This window comes from Anas platyrhynchos, chromosome 3 (genome assembly GCF_047663525.1).
Source record: "Anas platyrhynchos isolate ZD024472 breed Pekin duck chromosome 3, IASCAAS_PekinDuck_T2T, whole genome shotgun sequence".
NCBI classification, from domain to species: domain Eukaryota; kingdom Metazoa; phylum Chordata; class Aves; order Anseriformes; family Anatidae; genus Anas; species Anas platyrhynchos.
The window spans coordinates 44,008,927-44,033,179 of record NC_092589.1 but is presented as its reverse complement, the minus strand read 5'-3'; the positions used below and the strand labels follow the sequence as shown (position 1 = coordinate 44,033,179).

The 24,253-nt window shown below is 45.9% G+C and overlaps 1 long non-coding RNA gene across 1 annotated transcript; it reads right to left on the bottom strand.

The window, feature by feature from the left end:
- Positions 1-14,827: 14,827 nt before the first annotated feature.
- LOC110353561 (uncharacterized) lies at positions 14,828-23,768 on the bottom strand. The gene is made up of 2 exons (XR_002404220.4): positions 23,384-23,768; positions 14,828-15,308 (listed from the first exon to the last, which is right to left on the bottom strand). It is a non-coding gene; the product is annotated as an uncharacterized lncRNA (long non-coding RNA).
- Between the last annotated feature and the right edge of the window lie 485 nt (positions 23,769-24,253).

The window sequence follows — 24,253 nt, the reverse complement described above, 5'->3', positions numbered from 1 at the left end:
TTTCTTCAGCTTTGCTGGACTGTCCCTCTTTGATAGCTCCCTCCCCTGCTAGATCTGGCACTTTCTGAAACTGATAAGTGCAGGTGGCAGCCTGCAGTTTGCTGACATTCAGCCCACTTGGGAAACCCTGGCTGGGCACACATCCCATGGCTGCCTGGGGACAGCGGTCAGCCAGAAAGCACTGATGGGAACCTACAAGAGTTCAGGTCAACAAAAAAACAACGCGCACTGACAGGAGAGAGCTCCCTTACAGCGGTATCCTAAAGACCACTAGAAGCTGCTTGTGCACTACCACCATAAATATCCAGCAATGAGCATTTATAGGATGACAAGCCTGCTGCAAGGACAGCCCAGAGATAAACAACACACTAAGTAAGGCCTGATGGCTCTCCTTTCCAAGTGCCTTACAGCCAAGACCAGCCACAGGTCAAGTGTGAAGCCTTCCTCCATGCAGCAGCAACAACAGGCACAGTTACCCTCATAGGGATGGGACAAAAGCAATCTCATTCTCCCTAGCATCATTTCTTGACAGCTTTCCCATTCACTTAACAAACCTGCGTGGCTTTTGTGTTTTGCAGCTTCAGAGTGCTGCTGCATTTTAATAAAAACTCAGCTCATGCAACCACTCTGATGAGACACTGAGCTCCTGAGGAGGAGGGAAACTGAATCAATCATTCATATCATATTTGTATGTATTAACATTTATTTTATACATAATATGGACTACTACTACTTTAATTTATTATTCCATTAACTTCACTGTTTGTTGTGGGAAGTTAGAGCCAGTAATCATTCCTTCTCAATGTACTGAATAATAAGCATACTAAAAAAAATAGAAGGTATACTATGCAATGTATCGGCTGCCTTTTATCTGTGGATAGAAAACTTCCGAATAAAGAGAAATATGTTTTTAACTAACCAAATGTCTGTTTGGATTCTGAGCAGTGCATAAGGTTTTACAAATTTCATTCTCGGGAGAGGGGAGGCGGGGTGGAGAGGGAGGAGAAAAAAGTAGAAATGTGCATGACTATTACTAAGCTGTTGACAGCAGCGATTCCTCTGCTTGGGAAATTCTGTGATGCCTTCTGGAAACAGTCTAAAAACACATCCAAAACTAGATTATCACAGCAAAAGGAAGCTATTTGCAGTGTGACAAGGAGAGAAATATCCAGTGAGCTATACAGGCAGGTAAAACTTGTGTTTGCGTCCGGGCTTGGCTCAGCCTGCCTGCCTCTCTCACCCAAGGGAGGAAAGCTCTTCCCTCACTTGTGGAGAAAGGTTGAGGGAAGGAACTGTGTCTGTGCATTGGCTCCAACACTATCTGAGGTCAACATCACGCTCACACACCTTCATTGCCATGGTGGAACGATGAGAGGTAGGAGAGCAGCTGTAGTGCCCCAAGGATCAGTTTGGCACACACATTCTAGAATGCTGTCACCTCCGGGTAGCCACTGGTCTCCCATCACCTGCAGACACATGTCAGCAGAAATAAGCCCCTTTTCTGCCTGGCACATGCATTCTCCCTATTCCAGCCCTCAAGAGGCTTGAGGAGTACATGAAGAGCCATAGAGGCTCTGTGCACAGAAATCCCTGCCACAGCATTGAGCTGCAAGACGAGGGCAGCTCACCTCAGGCACACCACTGCATTTGCTTTGGAGGAGGAGGAGTGGGCTGTGTTTAACAACCCCCCATACACAAATGTACCCAGGGGCAGAAAGGATGTGAGGGGAACAGCACCCCAAAGGGGTGTTTAGCTCTACCCTAATATTTTTCTCACTCAATTAGCTAATCCATTCTTTTTAGAGCTTGACATCTCAGTCTTTTGCTTTTCCTATCATTACTTGTTAAATCAAGATAAGCACATCTTTTCTAGAGAGCTGGAGAAGACAGTTAAATAATAGCGCCCAGATAGGCAGTCACGCTGGAGGGAGCTCCAGGGTGAGATTAGAATAATCCTCGTGTATCCTCTTAGTTTACTATCCTATTAAAAATGAGACTGGGACCAAGAGATTTTTTAGTCTCAGAGATTAACATATGCTACAAAGAAGCTCTAAAATATTATGCACATGTGGATATTTTTCTGCACCGCTAAGGAGGATAATACAAGTTTCTGGAGAGATATTAAAAAAAAAAAAAAAGAGAAAGAAAATAAAAGAAAAAAGCGCCTGTGAATGCAAGAGGTTCTTTCTGAACCTGAAAAGCAGCCAAGCCAGCAGCCACAGTAAAGCATTTCTCTCAAATTTCTAATGAAGTTTTGAATATGAGGCCTGGGAAAAGAGCATCTGGGGTTGGGTGAGTAAAGAAATGTCTGTCTTCTTAGCATGCACAGCATTCAGTCCCTCTCTCCTTGGTTTCTGGTCTGGAATAATAGTATCTTCGGGAAGGGGCTGTTGGGGCATTGTCAAAGACACAGGTAAAATCAATACATCACTAGGCTATTTGTTCTTATAATAGCCTGCAAAGTTGAACAAATAGTTTATAATAATAAGCAGCAACACAGGAATACTAAGTGGAAAAAGAGAGTTAATAGGCAAATAATCAGGGTCGCAGCTAGGAGACACATGATAGATCTCACTGTAGAAATGGAAAATTAAAAGACCTTTCCACAATGACAACCCAATTTACAAGGGGAAGAAAACAATGTCAGATTTATTACTTTTCCAACAACGAGGCTGTGAAATGATAAAGGACACCCCTCTGGGTTGTCTTGCCAAGCAGGCGCAAAATTTTGAGCGTATCAGCTCACTCCCAAAAACCTAGAGCTTTGTGCCTGCTTCCCAGTACGAGCATCCCCAGTACAGGACTCGCGAGTGGTGACCTGGAGCCACGCGCAGCTCTGCACGTATGGACCTAGGTGCTTCTTTACTCTGCTGCTGAAATGAAAGTTTTCAGCAACATGGATTCCTGGAGCAGCAGCTAAATGGCTGCCCAGACTATTTCCCCACTTAGGTGGACAGCACCGAGGTGAAGAGCTGGAACATGGCGCTGCCACCGGCACAAGGCACTGACAGGACTTTACAAGTACGGCCAGTTCTGCTGTCCCCACAAAGTAACAGCAGATGCAGTTTCACAAAAGGAGGTGCAACGTGGTTGGAGGTTAGGAAAATTTCCTTACAACAAAAGACCATAAAGCTCTCACTGTGAATAACTACCAGCTAAAGATCAAGAGGTGACCCACTCATTCTTTAGTATTTACATGGGGAAGGCTTTCCATTTCCTACTGGCTATTGCATCTAGCAGAATCCTTCACAATGAAAAACCAAGACATTTCTAGCAGGGAGAGTTACTGACCATTGGAGCAAGAAACTCCATCACTGGAAGTTAAAGCAAACCTGGGATTTTATTAATTTATTTTTTTCAGAAAGTATGCAAACAAGTCCTCCTGCATCCTAGATACAGCACAGAAACCACCACAACTCAGGTCTTTCCAGCCTGCGTTATACGTATGCAACTGAGGAAGGGCCACATTTGCCTTAAACATAGACATTTTCCTTAATGGCTTTAAAACAAAACCAGAAAAACAAATCACAGAAAGCCGAGATGCTTTGATAAGCTGTTGTTTACCTGCGGAGGTGGACGTAGCAGCTGGGTGGCTGCAAGTTGGAAAGCCCTATTTCCCTACTCCCTGATTTTGACCTTAACTCAAAAGGGAAAGCAAGTGCCAGTAAAAACAACCGAAAGTTAAGGGCTTATCATAAGTCCCAATGATCCCAACAGGCCACCTGAGGGCACCTCGTGAGGGGCAGGCCGACAGCACTGCCTTGCCCTTGCCTCCCACCCAGCCCTCCTCAACATGGCTGCCCCACAGGCCCTGTGTCACCCTGCCAGCACACTGAGGAAAGCCGCTCCGCTCTCCAGTGGCCGAGGTGGACCCAGCTGGTGGCTGGGGCTAGTTACAGCACGGGGGGACCAGGCTGCAGCCTGTCTAACACAAATAGTTTCCTTGGGGCTGCAAGGTGTGTCTGTGCCGCCGAGAAGTCAGGGAGTGCGGGGTCACTCCCTGAGGGTGGCACTTGGCCTGGACTTGCTGCTCAGGGTTACAGACACCCCGTCCATGGCCTGGGCTGCTGTTTCAGAGGGTGAGAAGGGATTGCCCACCACGAACAGAATTCTCCATGGCTGAAAAGCAACTATTCATGGAAACGAAGCAAAATAACAAAAAGTGTGGGGGGGAAGCATGTGGTAACTGTTGGTAGGCTCTGTAGAGGGTGAAAATGCTGCTCTTACTCTTCCCACCTCTCTTCTCTCTAGAACTTGTCCTTGCACTATATATTTTCAAAAGATGGATATGTACACAACATCTAACACCATCATCATTCACACATTGTGTAAAGTCCACCATTCACTCAGGGAGACCCTGACCCAGAGCTCTGCTCAAACTGAGGGTCAGTGTGCTGCTGTACCTGGCTCTTTTGCACCCTGCTTTTGCAAAGGAGTTCTCTCAAGCACTTGGTGATATATTCAAAAAATCCTCCAGAGACTCTCCAGCTTTCTCTAGGGAGCGATTCAGAGAGACAGCCCCAACTGTACTGTTTGCAGCACCACACTACATCCTCTGCAGAGGAAGAAAGCCCAAAGAAACCCAACCAGCACTGCACCCATCAGGCAGTGCCTATCTTGGCTCAGGGTGCTGGCATGTGATCAATCCGCTGCCGCTTATTTTCATTAAACGAGAAGGAAAAGGTGAAAAGAGCACCCTGTCTCTCACAGCCATACGTGATTTGTCATTGCTAATTTTCTGTAATGAGCTGTAGCAAATGAAGCCAGTCTCTCTCCATTAATCCTGACGGGAAACATTTCTTCCTTGTCTTCCCATCAAGTGCCCCAAACTCTTTGAGTGAATATGTGCAGCAGCTGTACCGAACCCCCAGCTCTGCTTGAAATCTCTCCCAGCACTGAGTGGCAGGCAGCAACCCACAGCAGCTCTCCCAGCACAGCAATACTCCCTGGCTATGACATGGGAACAGTAAGGCATCACCAACTCCCTCCCTTTCATTCTACTGTGTGTTTTTTTTTTTTATTATTATCCTGAATTGGAAATGTAATATTGATTGGGTCTGCTTAAATGTCAATGCTTAATAATTCTATTAAAATAAAAAAGAACTTCTACAGTGGAAAGAAAAAATTGAAACAGCAATGTTATCTCCTGAAAGACAAATAAATCACCAGGCCTGGTTAATGTCTCCCCTTCTGTAGCCTTAGTCCTCAATCTTTGGAAAGTTCTTCCCAGATGAAATATTGAGGTCAGGGGGATGATCACTCAGGGATTTCTTTACTCACTTTCCCTATAAATTGGTAACAGAGCCTGCTCATCTTTAGCAAAGGATGTTGGTAAGGATCAGGTTTTGCCTCTACAACTATTAATGGATGGTTACTGGGCTATTTATTGTGGGAGGTGTTTTTAAGCTCTAGGAGATAGATCAGAAGGAAAAAATAACGATGACTCCTGCAAATGGGCAGTCCTCTGCAGCAGCCTGAGCAAAGTCAGCTGGTGTCTCATGTCCAGGAGCACCCAGAGTGCTGCTTCTCCCCATCAATCCACACAGGTAACAGCTCAGGCAGACACATATGCTCCACATTCATCCCTTTAATACACAGCTTATGCATGTCCTAAAATCTCAGATTCAAAAGAAAGGAGCAAGCTTCATCCCAGAACTCAAGGACTTTTCCCCACTGCCAATCTCCTTGTGCTTCCAGCTCCCCTCTTTGCTATCCGCACAGCATCCTCCCCTGGCCATGGGCTTGCACCCTGGCTCTGAGGCAGAGCCTGAGTGACCTCCCCACCTCCCCTAGGTCAGAGCCTGCTGAGGGCACGATGCTTGGAGGAGGCAGGCAAGCCCCACAGGGAGCGAGCATCCCCATAGGTCAGCTCCAGCCACATCTTGCACACATCTGCCTCATGCAGAGGAGGCCAGCTGGGCATGGAGCAGAACCATTTGCCTCCAACTGCATGCCCAAAGCATCTGCACGTCTTCTCCCTATCACTGCAGAAACACGGATGAAGCACAACCTGATAGGCAAGAAAGTTTAGTTCCAGCAGCTGGAGCAGGAGGCAGAAAGCATGTTTAGGGCAGGCATGGGCTTGCCCCGGTCACTCCCCAAGAGGAGGAAAAGCTGCAGGACCCACGGCGCAGACCTGAGCCACTGAACTCACTGTCCCTGACCAGCTGAACCCTGAGACACTGCAGTAATATGCTCACATCTCTCCTCTCCTGTCTGTGCAAGGACAAGGCTAACTCCTCTGCCTCAACATACATGTACAACAAAGACAAATTCAAGAGTCAAGGAAGGGCAGAAGTCTCTATCTTTCAGGGTTTTTAAGCACATCAATGATTTTGAGAATGTGAGCCCAAATCCCCATAAATTTTACCAAGTGCCTCTCTGTCCTTTTTAGCCTCAGCCAAACTCACCTCTCCCCTGCAGGCAATCAGGTGCCCTGGCCAGTCTATGGGAACCCCTCTGCAACAACACACTGTGCATCTGGCAAGGGGTGTGCACCAGGTGCTTTTTTCTGGTCTACACCTCTCCTGAGCAGAGACATCGCTTGATTTTGAAAATGCTTGCAGTAGAAAATGCTTGAAGTAAAAAATTTTTTGAAAATGCTTGAAGGAGAAGAAAAAGCATCATGGTCACCTGCAGCTAGGCAGGGATTTGTGTAACCCTGGGCTGATGCAGATGGATCAGGCTCATAAGACATCCTCTGTGAAGCCCATGCCACAGAAAGGGTGTGTGCTCTGTGACTGCACAAACTGCACTCCAGAGCCTCCCCCTGCAGATACACAGCCCCTCTAGCAGGGGACATGGTATCAGAATTTATGCCAACGAGAGTTAAAAGGAAAGCTTCTCTTAAACCTCGGTACACAATTTCCAACCTCATCCTCTCCCAGGCTAAACATCAAGTCTTGAGCGAACCAAAACTCACCTGCCCTCCCAAGCCTGGTAGGCAGCCTGTTAGCTTTCAAACATAAGTAACTAAATAAAAGGCAAAAAAAAAAAAAACAGAAATCAAATTGCACAGCTTTGTTGAGAGTCTCAGATCTGCCAAGTATTCCCTGCCACTTTTAATCACAAGTCAAAGTAATCCTTTAAGAGGTTTTGCTGGAGGGAACATTTCAGTGTTCAGCATCACACAGAGCTCTCTGAGGGGAGTCACACAGTGATACTGGGAGAAAAACTGAGGCAAGAGGCACGCCACTGATATGGCTCCCAAATTCTGCTCTTAAGATGTTAGGAAAACGTGAGATGAGACAGATATTCACGTAAGATGCTTGTAATGGCAATCAGTATGAGCATTTAATTCCTGAGCTGCATCTACACAAGCAGCACTGACCTGAACATAAGAGTTAAGCACAAGGAACAACTTCCTGCCCTTTGGGGAGTAACAGCTGAGCTGCTTAAGGAAAGCTTGGCCTAAGGTGACAAGGAGATAAGGAGCTCTGACGTCTGCAACCACAGATGCCCACCACATCCCTACAGCATCTGAACTATGCTAGGGCTCCTTGTGCATCTCTCTCCTGGAACTGGTATAAGACAGCCCCTCTTAGTTCTTCTTTTCTCACTCATAAAACCCCAAAATGATGACATTTGTCAATGAAGGTTTGCAACAGAGGCAGAAGTAAACTACAAGCCTGGGTCTTCCAGCCCAGAGACAGATGTGAAGCTTTCAGAGTGTGATAGCAACTTGCTCTTCTTGCAATAAAGAGAAAACAGCATTTCAGACCCAGGCCAGACACTGATGAGTTTCTACAAATTACTCATGAGCCTGACACTTTTCATCTGGTGAGGCAGAAGACATGGGGCAGGTCCCTTCAAAGGGCACAAGTTAGGGCAGCTTACTTCATGGGTCCCTCTCTGTAAGGACCAGCAAGACCCCAGAGGCCAATATACATTAAAACGTGGCAGCAGCATTGCCATCACTGCATTCATTAAGGGAAATAATACCTTACTTAGATTTCTGCTTCAACTCTCATCCGAAAATGTTGCAAACATTTTTCCTCCAGCTAAAACAAAGTCTCATTTTGTAAAAAGTGTGGGAGTCATTGTAGGGTAATGACACTGCAGGGCTGTTTTAAAAAGACAAATGAAATATTTTGTCCTCATTTTTATCTATACTGAAAGGATGAAACATTAGCCAGCAATGCTGAAGATCATTTGGGAAGAACAAGGTTTCCAAAACAGGCTCTGTCTTTAGCCCCCTCTCTCATTAGGTATCGATGCCAGCCTATGCTCTCAGCAGCCCTACGAGAGCAGAAGTGGCCACATATTCACACGTAATACCTGCCACACTGGTCCAGAACATGAGTCACTGCTATCGCTGTGTGAACAGCGTAACAGTGTGACGTTACAGAAGGATGTGTATGTGCTGTTCCTTGCATTGTGTGGATTAATAAAATTAGGAGAAAAAAATGCCTTCTTGGTTAAAAGAGTTGGTGAGGTAAGGAGTTCAAACATCATCTAATTGCTCACCTGGAGACAGCAGCAACATTACTCATGACAGCAGATTTTATATGGAACAAATTTTGTACTTTATGTCAAAACAGGGACAGTAACTTCTTTTTCCCTGACAGGATTTGTAGACTCTTACAAATCTGGTATAAATAGGCAAAAGGCCTCCTTCACCCACATTCAGGGAACAGGATGTAAAAGGCAGTGCCCACATGCAGAGCTAATCCAAAGAAGCAAGGGGCCCCCCCACCATTCGCCTGGTCTGCAGGGAGCTCCTGCCAGGTTTCCCTCTGCCTTCTGCTTGTTTCCCACGCTGGACCCCACAAGGAGGACACCCTTCTCAACCCCTGCATGTCCTCCACCCCAGTAGATAATGTGAATAACATGCACTTGCCAAGCAGAAGCCCACTCCAATGCAGCAAATAAACCCTCCATAGGTCTATGTTTTGCTATTTAACACACAGCTGGGCAGAACTCAGCAGCCAATTTGGAGTGCTGGGTGGTGCTAAGGAGCTGCTGTGCACATCAGGAGGGATGAGGATGCTCAGCAGGAGCAAGGGAGAGACCACATCTACCTCAGAAATCACCCCCCAGTGCATCCCAGACATTGCCTTGCTCTTCCTCTGCACATCACGTGGAAGCACAGTGGTGAAATGGAGCTCCCTGACATCTTCCCTCAATTGACCTCCTTCACTGAACCCTTTGGACCAGCAAGAACCAATCTGCTCAGAAAACACGCGCAGTCAGGACAAGAAACAAGATGGAGCCCTCTCACAAGAGTCTCTTCTGCTAGGCAGGCAGCTCATTACTCCTCAGCCAGGCTGGGTGGAGAGCAGCCAGGGCACAGACTGTACCTCTCATGTCCTTGCCTGTTCCTGAGGCTCAGCATCCATTCCTACAGCCCACAGTATCCAAGCTGCCCACTGGGAGAGCTGTCGCCACTGCCAACCCATCCCAAACTGCATCATTTGCCCTAAGGGCATGCTTGTGTGATGAGCACACAGCACATAGGACAAATCATCCTATCGAGGCGGATCACACTTCAAGGCATAAGATGTGTTGTGTATGAGAGCTCCAACACGTCCGTATCTCTATCAGATGATGCCTAACCAGTTTCAAAGTGGCTCTGCAGGAGTCACAGAGCCCATCTTGACTCAGTAGACATATCACAGGTGGTGGTGCCAAGCAGTCTGTGGATGAGGAAAGGCAGCTCCATCCAACCCCACTGAACCAGGGAACAGGACGTGCAGCCCTGGGAGTGCTGGCAAAGCAGTGTTTCTCATGCCATTTTGAACCAGAGATCGTGCTACTCCGCAAGCATTACGGAGTCTTAAATACCAAATGCTCTGCATGAACGTGGTACTTCCTTTTTCTCCCACTCCCCAGCCTCAGGGCCATATTTCCCTCATATTTCCAGTTCACTGACTTCTAAATGAAGCCTCAGTACCTCTCTTAACAATCTGGGCAGTGGAGGGCAGATAATATTGAAGAACAGCCAGTCTTCCACCTCATTGAAATGCACTCTGTGACTGAAAGTGAGGGAATGGTTAGCTTCAGGATCACTAAGAGTTGACAGGATAGCTAATTTTTTTAGCATCTTAGGGCAAACCAAGACCCATGGACTGGTATCCATTGCTATACCCATCCACATACTCTGAATTAGCAAGTGTTGCTGTTAGAGACCATTAGGCACTAGACGTGTCCAGCAATGGCTCTGTTAAGCCAAGCAGGGCAAGGGGGTCTGCCTGTGTCCCTGTGCTGGGTGTCTGGTATGTGTGCTGCAGTGCAAGTACAACTGTCTCTGCCCTCCTCCCATACCTCTAACTAAAGGCTTTGCATCCCCCCACCTCGTAAATTCACAGCAGTTTGCTCCACCTAGGGGTTGGGCCAGATCCTTGATTGGGGTTGTCCCCTGCCTTTTGGCTTCATGAAAGACTTTTGGGAAAATTGGGAAAAGTACTGAGGGCCCATCCACATTTCCAGAGGAATACATGAAGCTAGCACAGAAAAAAATACTTTATTATCCACTATGAAGATGCTTCCATCCCATAGCAGATGGCAACACCACAGGCTGAAGCATTTTTTAGTAGTTTGCTTTACATGCCAGGAAGCAGATTCACATCAGGTTAGCAGTTTCCAAGAACACTGAAGTTCAGAAGTTCACTTGTTGCTGTTCTAACTCTTTCCAAATGACATTTGGGAGACCTGCTCCCTCTCCCTGAGTGTATTACTATCTCCCCGCCCTGGTAGCTGGAAGGTACATTTTACATATTTTCTCCCCCCCAACCTGGATTCCTACAAAGATTTTTCAGAAAGACTCCAGAAGGTGGGTTTCTCCACAGCAAAACTCATCTGTCTTGTGTGGTTTTGTACATCTTTAAGGAAAGCAGACGGAATAGGTCCAGAGCCCAAAAAGTTATGATCCCAGAACCCGCTGCCTTCAATCAACATTAGTAAGGCAAGCTCTACAACACAAGACATGACATCAGCTCTATCTGGCTGGACTATCAGCTGTTGTAATCCCCCTGCTGTTCCCCAGGTAGGCATAAAGCGTTCGGTGCTACAGGTGTGAGATGTTCATACCACAAGCTCTTCCAACACCCCCAATTTCAGGAAATACAGAGGATGCTCAACAGCTTATTGGAAGAGGTCAGTTAATTTAATCCATGTCCTGATTCTGTGATGTCAATAGTTTACCTTTCAGTCTTATTTAACAGCCTGTGAGGTATTCCAATGTGGCCACAGCCTCCTCTGAGTACAGGCTGCAGGTGAGTGTTTGAGTACCCGCATCCCTCACTAATCTCTGTGGTGTTTAAAGTCTTGGATGAGCATGCGAAATCATGTTCCCCCTGTCACAGGAGAGGCATTAGCAAACAACACCAGATAAAACATTTTAAAAGGCTGCTGTCAGGGATATCTGAGCAATTGCCAAAGCGAAGAGGGAAGCTAGGATTCAGACAGTGAAACACCAGCGAGCTGCCTGAACAGAGCCGCTCTCTGTGGGGACCAGGAACCTGAAGCTCCAGTTAAGCCAGAGAATGAGAAATATTGAAGTTAAACAAATGAAGCTGGGGTGAGTTTATTCTCAAGAGGTCAGCAAAGCAAGCCATGATCTGCAATTTTAAGATTGCTGGGCTGTTGGTTCTGTAAACGCAAGCAAGGAAGTGAAAACACACAAGTGATTTCCTGGATTGTATTCAAATGTATTTCTGATTATTCTGTTCCTTAAGGCAAATTTAAGAGGTGGTAGGGTTTTCCTGCCTCCCAAATATACATTTGAGGCTATGCTTAAAAAAAAAAGTCACACTATCAACCAGCACTGTAGCCCTGGTAGGATCTTTCCAGTAAGTAAGCCAGCCCTGAGACATGTACTAGCACATCACAAAGCAGTGCCTGATAATTCTGTGTTTCTCTAGCCCAACATGGCCATGTCCCATGGGTTACAAGTTCATGGATTAGTATAATCCATACAAATATAATTACAGATCTTTATGACTCTTAGCAAGCTCTGCATATTGGCCATATGCTGAAGTACAAGTTCTTTCCTAATCCCATTTTATGGTTCCCCTCCCCTCAAAGAGCATCACCAAGCCCTCCTTTATCCAGACTGAATTTTGATGTTTTTGATCTGTTGGGATTGAAGACTACATGCAGCCCAGTGCAGAAGATTATTTTGCTTATCTCTCCCTCCACACCCCCTTTAGTCTGCATGGCCTCAGGAAGACATTTAGGGCAGATGTCAGGCCAAGAGATCTGTAACACCAGCCAGATTTTAACTGCAGACCTGTCCCATACCTAGCAGAGGCATCATGCTCCTCTCAGGCTGAGCACCACCTTTGGACACCCCAGCAAGACTGGGATGCTGGGATCACTGCTGTTACACAAGCAGCTGTAGCTGGCAGGCTACACAGGGCAGAAGGACCATGTCTTTGCCCTGCCGTCCCACCCCAAATGCTTCATGCAAGAACTAGCTCAAGGTATTGCAACCATTAGAGCCTGGACATAGATGAACCAGCATCATCCTGCCTCTGGGGTCACAGAGGAAAGGGTCTCAGATGATCGTGCCCTCCATGGAAACACCTTCCAGTGGTCAGTTCAAGGCCCTGGCAGTCTTGTGCTACACCAGCCTCTTGCCCTATATGCATCTAGTTGAGGTAGCTTGAACTTTATGGGGTTTTCAGGTGCCCCAGCTATCCTAGGATCTTCCTACAGAACCTGAACCTTACTCCTAGAACAAGCACATGGGACTCTGTCCTTGTATGTTCTTCACTAAATCTGCTCCCAGGCCCTCTGCTTCAGCTCCAGCCTGAAATCCGGGCATTCCCAGCGCTGCAGCAGAAGATAAGCCATCAGCGTGCTCTGCCACACCACTGCAGAAGGGAGGGTGCTGTTTAAACTGGCAGCTCTCTCCAGATCTCATTACTCTGGGAAAGGAACAGAGAAAGGTGAGCTCCAAGAGCAATTCAGCATCTCCATTGACCACCAGCTCTGCGGGGAGCCTACGGGGGCCAGGCAGGTAACAAGCACTGCTTCACCCCAGAGGCTGCTCTAGGAACAGGCAATTAAAGAGCTTCAGTCTGGGGAGGTTTCCAGGCTGTCACCCATATCACTCTTCAAGGCATGCAGGTGTAAACACTGGCAAAGGGCACCCTGGCTGGCAGCCCCCAGTCTCAGCACACCCAGGTGGCAAGAGCAGCTCCTCTCACACAGCCAGCGCTCGTCTTCCCAGCTCTGCAGGGACCCCTTTGAGGGGCACAGGCAGAGCTAGCTTTCTCTGACCTATTATGTTAATGGCCCCTATGATGGAGGCAGAGAAGAACTGTGCCAGTTAATAGCAGTTATAATGAGGGAGAGAAGCAATCCTTTTTCCAGTTGAGGTCGATAACAAGGCTCCCATGGGTACCTATGGGAAGTGGATTAGGACAGTTACAGGAAATTAAGATGTGCGCAGAGGAGCGTCGAAGGAACCCTGGAGAGAAGTTTTGAAATTCTTGTAGCCTGATGAGAAATGATTCACTTATCTTCCCAAATGGATTTCAGGAGAGCAGGCAGAGTTGCACATACAGAAGCAGCGCCATGCATTCCCTGGGAATAGGTAAGCCACAAACATTATTTGCTCAGCTCTAAAGCTCCTCTCTGTACTTGATAGATGTAATTGCAGATGGTGTTCTCACCTCCTGTTAGTAAACACCTCATTTGCAATTAACTTCACCTGAAATGAAGGTAAGGAGAGAATAATGACCAGCCTTATTCCCTGCCACCTTATGTGATACAAGTGCTTCTTTAGCACAGACTCAGGTGGGGACAGCAGAGCTGCCCTGGCAGATGAACCAGAGCTGTAGCCCTCTTGAACAGACACCATTAGCCCAAAAAAACTCATCTCGGACCAGGCACACTGGACAGGACCAAGTATCTCCTGAACAACCAGCGTTTCCTGCAGGTGGAGGGGGTATGGGTTTCAGCCAGCAGTTACATACTGCCCTAGCAGGAGGGTGCTCGACCCTTCCCAGTGTCTCCCAGCCAAGCAAGGGCTTCACTTCTCACAGGACAAACCACATCTCCAGTGAGCCTCAAGCACCATTAAAGCAAATTCAGCTCCAGCCCAGGTACTCCGCCACTTCCAGCCCCATCAGCAACAGAGGCAGCTTCTCCAGCCCAGGGCACCTTCTCTCCAGCCCATCATGTGCTCAGGGCTGGCCAACACTCCCTTTGTGCACAGATGGCCAGCCATGGTGCCAGTTAACACAGGCCCCAGTTTTGCTTCCTGATGCGAACACATGCATTTGGGACAGAAATCAAATGGTCTGGCTTACTTCACTGAGCAGCCAGCTCCAAAACAGCTGATGCTACATTACTAGCAAGGACCACATTTGAGTGGCTCATTAGTTACCAGACCTCTGAGCTATTCAGCACAAACCAAACAGAAAACACTTCTGGTCTCTGAGGAACTGGGCCTTTTCCAGCTCAAGACTCATCCCCATTCACTGTCTTCCAACACCTGAAACATTTGCTTTTTTGTTTAGATAAAGCAGGTTTCAAGTGCCAGTTTTCCAGGTAGCCAGGTTGGGACAACCATATCATTCCAGTTAAGTCAGAACAAGATTTTTTTTTCCCCCATGATGAGCCTAACACTTCTGCCAACAGCAGAGAGAAGCAGGTAGCATATATAGAGACCCAGGAGCATCAAATAGTGCACTGAAATTGTGCTGCTACCACCTCTGAAATTGTCTGAATAACAGGAAAACACAGACCCAAACTCACTTGTACAGTGGCATTTGAGGAAAATACATACATAAAAGAGGAGGACATCTTTTGTCCTACATGGCAGCTCTTTATCCTCCACAGCCCTGGCTGCCAAACATACAGAATGTAACAGCATGACCAGGGGCTGAAGCCCAAGTGAAGGCTCTGATCATCTTTTAATTTTGATAGTGGGACAGCACAGCCAAAATACAAGAGTTACCCCCACCTCCTTCTCAAAACAACACTAAAAGCCTGTGAGTAGTTTTCCACAGCTACATCTCACTGAGATGAGATCCCTGTCTCTCAAATGGATGAGTTACATTTCTTCCATGTTGCCTTCAGGGAGCCAGAGGAGCCGTGCTGGTGTTCCAAGGAGACTAGTATTTGGGTTTCCCACTGGTCTGTGGAAGCTGCAGGTGCTATGGCCTGTGAAGATCAGGACCTTGCATACATATTTTAGGTCTCGCTCCACCCAGTCTGCCTTGTGCATGCTCAAGTCTGTTCAGTTCAGCAACAGGCTGGATCAGGGCTCAGGAGGGGAATAGCAGAGGGATGGAAAAAGATGACTGAGGGGCAGACAAAGGCTGGGCAGTCCCATGAAGTGCCATCCCTCAGAAGGGCTGTAAAAAAAAAAGAGCAGAGCCAAACAGAGTGCAAGCTCCCATTTTTGACCATCCAATATCACACTGAAAACACCTCAATTTAAGAGCTTTTTTCCACAGAAGATGCTCAATGAATTAATGATAGCAAAATCCTGCAAGTTCTTGCAACCTTTTAATCTGATTGAGTCCCCTCACATTGAGGTTCTTTTCCTGGTGCCATGTGCAAGTGCAACAATACCTGGAAATTCAATTGCTGGCTTTTGTTCCATCTCAAAAGTCATCTCCAATATTCTCTCTTATTGTGGTTACAGTGAAAAGGGATCTTGCAGAGCTTTTAGAAATGCTGACTTCAAAGCCCGTCCAAGATTAGCAAAGTGCTTGTTTGCTATATGGTTTCAAGGACTGCAGCAAGCTTCTCCCTTATTAGCTGCTATATTCATCTCTCAGATATTAAGAGCAAGACAGACTACTCGCAAACATTGATGTGGATATGCGAAGGCAGAAATGGTGCAGGGAATGCCTAATTCTTCACCACATAACACAGCAACTAGGTTTCAAATGAGGGCTCCCATCCATCCCAACTGTACACAGCAAATTCAGCTATTGAGGGGAACAATGTTCTTTAGCAACATGCAGGTCAGAAGCAACGTGGCCCCCGCCCCCTTCCTCCTCTGGCTCAGTCACAGCAAGAGCATCTGCAACAAATTAATTTCCCTTGGTGCATTGCAGCCCCCTTGGCCGCACACAGGCTGCGCATTCAGCATCTGCTGCCTTTCCTCACAAGTTCACGGGATGCTTTCAGCCAGTTGTCACAGCTCCTACAACTTCAGACTTTCAAAGGCTTTCTACAACTGGATACAAGATGGAGAGTCAAGAAAAAAAACAACATGTTACTTTTCATACATTGCCCAAATGGAAGATTGAACCTGGCTCTTCTTGCAAGAAAAGCTAGGTTCAAAACTTCAGAGGACCCATATACCTTCAAAAGACATAGCACTATACCCTAAGGAGCTTGGCTGGTCAAGTCCTACTGTGAAGCATTGTTTGATTGAACATACTTGTCTCTACTATTTCAAAAGCAAGGTAGGATGTAAACAATTTCAATGCTATGACAGCCGTAGAGCAGCAGCTATGAGTAGTGAAGGAGCAACAGTTTTAAAACAGCACACCAGAAGTGCTGTTGTGTGGATTTTATTATTATTCTAATAATAGCTTAAGGCATGAGTTTCAGAGAAGGTATCAAACCTTGAAGATCCTTTCACATGCAGGGTGCACAGCTCAGATGAACCTGATGCAAACAATGACAGGGAGAGGGATTAGATCTACATGCACAGAGATTGACATGACTTACAGAAAGTTAACCAGAGCTGTTTTTTCATCCCTTAAATTCCTAATTTTCAAAGCTTTCTGCAGCAGACAGGCCCTTCCTTCCTTGTTAGCACCTCCTGTTTGGTTTCCTTTGTCGCCAGCTCAGAGGAACACCCAAGGACAGCCCACAAACATGCCTCAGCTAGGCTTTAACTCATCCAGCACCACTTGCCAGTAGGATGAGTCTCTCTTCTCCAGGGGATGGGTCGCTGGGATCCTCGCTGTGCCATCCTCACTGGAAGGCAACTAGAGAGGCCTTAAGGCAGCTAGGGAATGACAGAGGAGGAGAAACAAAAGCTAAACCCAAAGGGTTCATTTGCCAGAAGGCTGTGGCCCTTTGGAGACTAGGAACATGAACCCACACCCATGGGCAGGAAGGTCTGCCTCTAGCACCTGGCTGCACACCAAGGCATTAGTCATAGCAGCCAGCCTCCAGAACCTGCCTGCTAGAACCCTTTGTTGTAGTCTTGTCCCCCCACATGCCACCCCCAGGGTGATAGGGTGGCCTCTAGCACTTACCCTCACCTCTGCTTCTGGCCACAGGTTCAGTTCTCACCACTAGACTTGCTGCTCTGGAGCAAAGTTAGCTCCAGGCCGTGGCTGCAGGACCCCTTATGTTTTTTCCATTTACTTTAGCCTGAAATAAGAATGAAGCAGCCTGTACAGGAAAGCCCAAACATTAAGGAAAATGTTTGGGATCTCTATCATGGATTTTCCTCAAAAACCAACTGAAAATCATTTCACTTTAGCACGTGCAGATTCTCAGCTTCCACAGAGAAAAATCCAAATGATATCCATATGTTTCCTCCATGCTCTTGTGCTTCCTGGCCATTTCTCCAGCAGTCTTGCATAACCTGGGACTTCCTTCTCACCCAGCATCTCACAGTAAATGTAAGACTTTGTTAGATGAGGAAGAAAGCAGTTTCCCCCCTCCTTTGCCAGGACCAACAGGCCAAGAGGTCTGGCCCCATGCACCTATTCATGATCTTATGATGCACAGCGTCACATGGTAAGTACTTAAGAACAAACAACAATAGCAAAAACAATAGCAGAAAGACAACACCAGCAGTATTGCCATTTACAAGGTACATGCATGTGACAGCTTACACTGAAAGAGAGGCAGATAGCATTTTGAATTTCACTGGTAATACAGATGTAAATTGGCCTAGCTTTAATGGCTTTCATGTCATCTAATGCTTCAGCTTAGATCAGCAAAGGCTCTGACTTTTTTAATGTCATTTATTTTGTTCCATATTCATCTTTGCTATGCACTAGGAGCCACTGTCTGCAGGAGAGACACTAGGGCTGAGCTCCAGGAGGGGAAAAAGATATTCAGCATCAAAACATTTCCTTGGAGCAATACTGCGAGCAACAGGACCTTATATTTCTTTCTAGGATCCCCAGTAGCTAAGCACTGATACACAGGATTTGTTTGCTGGCTGATAACATGCCAATGCCTACTTGAACCAACTTGTACACATTAATACCTACAAAAACAATTCCTGCCCAGCTGGAGCAATCCAACATGCACCAGAGCACACCCTGCCCAGTAGTAGGTTGTCCGTACAGTGGCACAGTAGCATCAAGTGGCAAAACAGCAAGTTTGGAAGCTACAGAGGAGGCTAGGACAGAGGCAATGACATGCTCCTAGTGCTAAGTCATCCCTGCTCCTCCCTGTTACTCACTGCCCTTCCGGAGAGCTTTCTTTTCTGCTTTGCTAGTACTTGTTGTTCTCCTCCCCAGGGAGGAGAGCCAAGTTCCTCTCATCTTTGAGTGCTGATGTTTGTTGTTTTCTCTTCTCCTCTGAGAAGAGCACCTATGTACAGGCTCCTATAAATCTCTTTGATGAATTTGGACAAGGGAATTGGCATTAACTAAGAACTATCAGCCAAAACAAAGTTCAGCTCAGACTGAGGCTAAGCCAGCTTTCAAGCCTGGTTAACCACAATTATGAATGACAAAGCCTTCCCTTCCTGTAATGTGCACCTTCTGCATCCCCTGGGTGCTGGGAATGGGGGGGAAGAAGGGGGAGTAAGTGAGAGACCATCCTTGAGGAGCTCTAGACTTGAGCAGGAGCCAGAAAGTACTGGAAACAGATGTTTCTGAGGGGAAATATTTTTTTTCCTAGAAGTTTCCCAACCAACCAAAGACACTGCTTACCTGAATAACATCTAAATTAATGGAATATCAGTGCTAGAGCTGGGCAGGAAATACTGCTCCTATCCTAAGAAACCTCTTTTCTCCCCCTTCCTCAGTTTTTCCTCCTGGGGAAATCATGCTTTTGTCAGTCTTCTTAAGGAAAGCAAAGCAACAGAAAAAGATCATTAATTAAGAAACCACCTGTGCTTCTCACCACAGCCAGCAGACAAGCAGTTGTGCACCTCCCTGCAATACAGGAGAATCAGATTCAGATTTCTGATCTTCCCAAATCAGGGTGACTTCAGTCTTGGTCTTTCTACACCCTTTGTACTCCTAAAGTCTCCATGGTGTTGATACTCCTCCTAACTGAAATTTGGTTTTGGATTCAAAACCAAAAAAGTACAGCTATTTCCACAGAAACCAGAATAGATACAGTTCTCTGGACGTTTTCTTTCTTGAATACAGGAACCTGAACTACTTACTACAACTCCTCTGTCCCTCAGTGCTCTCCCCTAGATCTGAACCTTAACAAGTAGCCAATGAAACAGCTTTCAAATGACGTTTCCCTTATTCTTCTCTATGTTATTCTGCTTTCACAAGCATAGGACCCTTACCACCAACAAATGAAGAACTTCCGACAAATAGTATTATTTTATAACCATCTAATCAGTGTCCCAAGACAAAACTTGAGAATATTTTTTTCCAATCTCACTTTTCTGTGGACACTTATGTTTGTTTTACATGAAAAACTAAAGTGTCATTGCTGACTGATTGTTTTTTCAAGCCAAGGAAGAGAAATTCGAAAATACAGTTGCATTTTGACTCCTTGATGCAATTGAAGACACTCTTCTACTGAGAGCCCCAAGTCAGCTAGGGTAACTCATGAGCTGTGCCTTTCTGTCCATTCACAGAAGATATTTGAGAGTTTTGGACAACCAGAAATACCCCACAGGAAGGCGGCCTGCCTGGAGCCTGACACGTGCTATCAAGCTGGGTGAGGACAGTCTCAGAGCATCTCTCAAGAGTATTCAGAGATCCCAGTACTCAGAGGGGCTATGGAAACTGCAAAAAAAAAAAAAAAGCCAAAAAGCTTTCTGTGGTGCTGATGAGACTAATCCAGATCACTTGTAAACCACCTCCTAGGTAACAAGATGTGAGAGATCTCCAGAATAATGCAAAATACATTGCATCTCATGAGGAAATCACTTATCAACAGGTAAGAGAGTGCCCCGGCCTGTTATTCCTACTGTATTTCAGTCCAAATGTATTCATCTGGCTTATGAAACTTGAGAGGGAGTTACATACACCACACAAATTCAGAGTTTCTTCCAGAAACATCTGACTTCATAAGCTGAAATAAGGCAACTCTGCAGGCAGGATGAAACCAGTTCAGCAGCTTTGCATGGGGAAACACTTGTGTTGATAGGTAGGAGCTTTTGAAACAGCAAAGGCTGGCAGCTGCAATCATAACCTAGGTGTTTTGGAAAGACTTCTCAAACTGCTGACCTTGAAGAAAAGTGCTGGAAATTATTTGTCATATTTCTTTGTAGTTCTGCGCAGGAAACCTGGTAAGGCAAAGCTTTACTTCCCTATACACTTTTTTTTCCTCCTCTACTCACACCAAGGAAATGCCCGGTATATCCTGGCCTGATGACTTCTCCAGGAGGTCCCAAACAGTGCTGGAATAACAGTGCCACCTTTGCCCAGTCCTCAATACTATTCTTCAAGGAACAGGGTCAACAGTGCACACCTCAAAGTATGTAAGACTCTAGCACAAACAGGTTAATAACATTTTCGCCAGCAATAGAAATGCCTTATCATTACTTATTGCTACATCCCAAGAGCAAATTGAAGTTCTTGGTTTAAGAAAGAAAGAAAATCTGTTCTCAGTGTCTTTTAGCCAGCCTGTGAAGCATAAAGCCCTTTTACACAAGTTGTCATACAGGTAATTATAAGAGGCAATAGATTTGACCTGCAGATCAGAAACAATAGATTCATTTGTTCTGGTCTAGACTGAGTTTGATAAGTGGCAATATATCACAGCAAGAACTCTGGCTACAGACTCTTCTTTCTCCCACAAGGAGGAGATACACCTACAAACGCACACATGGAAACATTCTTTTATACAACTTAAATAGATCCAACTAAGATGGCATCAGAAATGAAACCAGATATTAGTCTTTCCATATGCTTGTCGATGAATGTGTAAGTCAGTTTCTCTCTGCTATCTAGCATCCCTACTTAAAAAAACATCATGACATGATATCTTGATAGGTATATCTAGCCACATATTTCCCCCCTCTTTTACTTGGGCTAATTAAGCGACTGTAAAGTACTTAAAGGTAGTTGCAGGTAGAACTAGAATAGCTCTTGATAGAAGTTGCAAGATTCCAATTTTCATATGTTCAGCTGAGAAAAACTTCCATGTGAGCAAGTTGATGGTTGTTTTTCCTATCAGCATGAAAAAGGTTGGAAAAATTGATTGTATTTTTATTCTCTGTTTACGGGGCTATTTACTAGAGCTCATTAAAATGTGAGTGCCCATATTAGCATGACTGAGCCTTAACATAGTTCCTTCCACCAATCCATGGTACATGGAAAGTCTTTGTATCTATTTCAAGCTGGAAAAAAAAACAAAAACAAAAACAAAAACAAACAAAAAAACCCAAAAACCAATGGGTTTAAATAAAAAAAAGTGTTTTGACTTACTAACTTATGGTGAAGTGTACCCCTCCAGACAGCCTTCATTTCCCTATTTTCATGACTGTGGCAGTCTGACACCAGGAAGTTTGGTTTGCCCAGACATAAGCCCCTTGAAACACAGACTGACTGACTAAATACTCACTGTTACCCACCATCGTTGCGGGAAGCAAGGAGAGCCAGCACCCTTCCCTGTCCACTTTAACATACCATGCCTGTAGCACAAGTCTCCTTTGCACCTCTCTATTGCATGCCAACCAGTAACAGTATTGTCTTGGGTGGTTCTCCTTTCTAAGGCTTGTCTATTTTTTCCACTCACCTCCCTCTCTCACTAGGCTAATCCTTTTGTGCAAGGCTCAAAGAGCATGGTCCCGTTCAAGGCTGCAGCAGATGGTGAAGACGCATTATGGGAATGACAGCAGAGACAGCAGGATGCACATGAGATCAACATGGAGGAGTGCTGAATAGCAGCAACACCGAGCTATGGCATCATTTATCATTGTAGAAGGCAAGACATAAGGTTATCTCAAGGGATTAATTGTTTAAAATCCCACTAGCTCTTTCCAACCATCAACCTGCAGCTTCTGATACCAAGCAATTCTATTTCCTGCCCTTCAGCTTGGCTGGTTTGGCATTTGGGGGTAGGGGAGAGGTGCTTTATTGCCCACATAGCTCTTTATACAGTGAAATGAATAGTCTTACAGAGCACTAAGAGCCAAGGAACTAAGTATTCTTTAACCTGGGAAAAACTGCAGAAAAAAATAAATGTCCACACAAAGCCAGGAGGTAAAGATCAGGGCAGAACAGGAATCAGGTGTTACTCTGTCCCTCAAGCACTGCTAATTCCTCTGGGCCATGCATACCCCTGCTTGCAGAAAGGCTGAACAAAAGCAGCTTTCCTTTGAACTCTAATCAGCTCTTTACCAGATACTCCTAAATCTAACTTTGTCCTCTGATTGCTGCAATTCTGCCACATTAAAGTGATTTTCTGAAGTAACTCTGATTCATTCACAATACTGCTATTTAGCAGCCAGAGTGTGAGAGCGATTCGGTTATGTTTTGATTTCAATTCAATTACCAGCAGAGTGGAATCCACAGCACAGGGCTGAGATGTGCTCAGCACAGCTGCAGCAGTGGTCGCACACCAGAAACCCTGTGCCTTCCCTTCCCCAAATTAAAGTCTCTCTGGAAATGCCCCTCTGCCACACCACCTTTCTGCTGCTGGGCCAACACGCGGGGGTACACGTGGCTTATACAGTCTCTTTTCTAAGTGCAAGGGGGGCATTTTCATCTTTAGATAAATGAATTGACACGCACGGATCAAAGACAAAGCTAGTTTCTGGAAGCAGAGGCAGCCTGAGAGACCATAGGAGCAGGGTTCAAGGAAAGGCAAATACCATGTCCCCAGGGGACACGGACTCTTCACATGGAACAGAAGTAAGAGCTAAAATTAAAGATAGTTCAAAAGGAGCACTTCTCTTTTCAGAGGAGAAAGAAGAAGTCACCTCAGGCCAGACCAAGAGCAGCTCTTCTCACAGACCTATTTCAGCACAACTCGGACCAGTCCTTCCAAGCAAAGAGGATGGGGGGGCTGGTCCTCAGGAGAGTAAAGAAAAGCCCAATCAGGAAAGATGCCTCTCATATTTAACTCTACCACAAGCTTCAAACACAAGAACAACAGAACCTCAACATCCAGAAATACAATTAGTCCTTCAGAAAGCAACATTTTTCAAAGGGCTCTGTCAATCAGGCAGTTAAAGGGGTGTTTGGACATAATGAAAAAGAACACAAAGGCTTTCAGCAGTCAGCTCTCGCCATCTTCTGTTCTGCTGATTGCAGCCAGGCTGCTCTGAGAGGGCCTTACAGGTAGAAATCAATGTACTTACCAGCAATTTCTAGCCAAGATCCATGAAGCTCCATCCACAAAACTGTTTCTGTCCTTCTCAGCACCCATGGTGGATATAGCTGCACAACACCATCAGCCATATAAAAGTGGCAAGGACCCACCTTGCTGGTCAGCAGGACTGATCTTGCCCTGGGCAGCATGGCCAAAGGGCCCCTGCTGAAGCACCTCATCATTTGCCACAGCTGGTGAGCAACCAGTCATCACAGGGGGAGGCTCCAGTACTTATAGGTCCTGAGATTAATTACAACTTTGGCTACCACATACTGGGAAATTAAATTACCTCCTTCAGGTGGTCTGAATGAGCAGATATGTTCCCCATGCACAGGGAATTAAAACAAAAGAAACCCTTCTAGAAAGAGGAAAACAACAGCAGATCAGGATGCTAAAATATTAGTTCAATTTTCTACTCTGCCAAAAAGCTTGGTGCTTGTCATAATCCCTTTTTTTTTTCCAGTGCTTCTGAGAAACTTCAGAGTAGTATCTAGCTCTCTACGTCCTAGATACTACTCACTGCTTTTTACCTGGAGTTGAAAGAGCCCACTTTTTGGGGAGGTCTATATTTTACCTGGAGGGATGAACTGCTTTTAAGTAGAGCCTGCTAATATGACTAAGCTGTAGCACTGAGGTCTTCAGCAGAGCTCCTCTGGGAAGTGCTTCATTGGCATTTGTGTCAGCTCTAATGGCTGCCCCAGAGATGCTTCTGGAGAGCAATCTCCTCATCCTCCTTTTGTCCCCTCTGCCTGGGGAAGGCCTTTTGCTGTAACACTGAAAGCTGCAGCTCTTCCTAGGTTGATACCTCGGGTTTTGTCACCCTCAGTTCAAAAGTAGCACTGTTGAAATAAAAGCATGC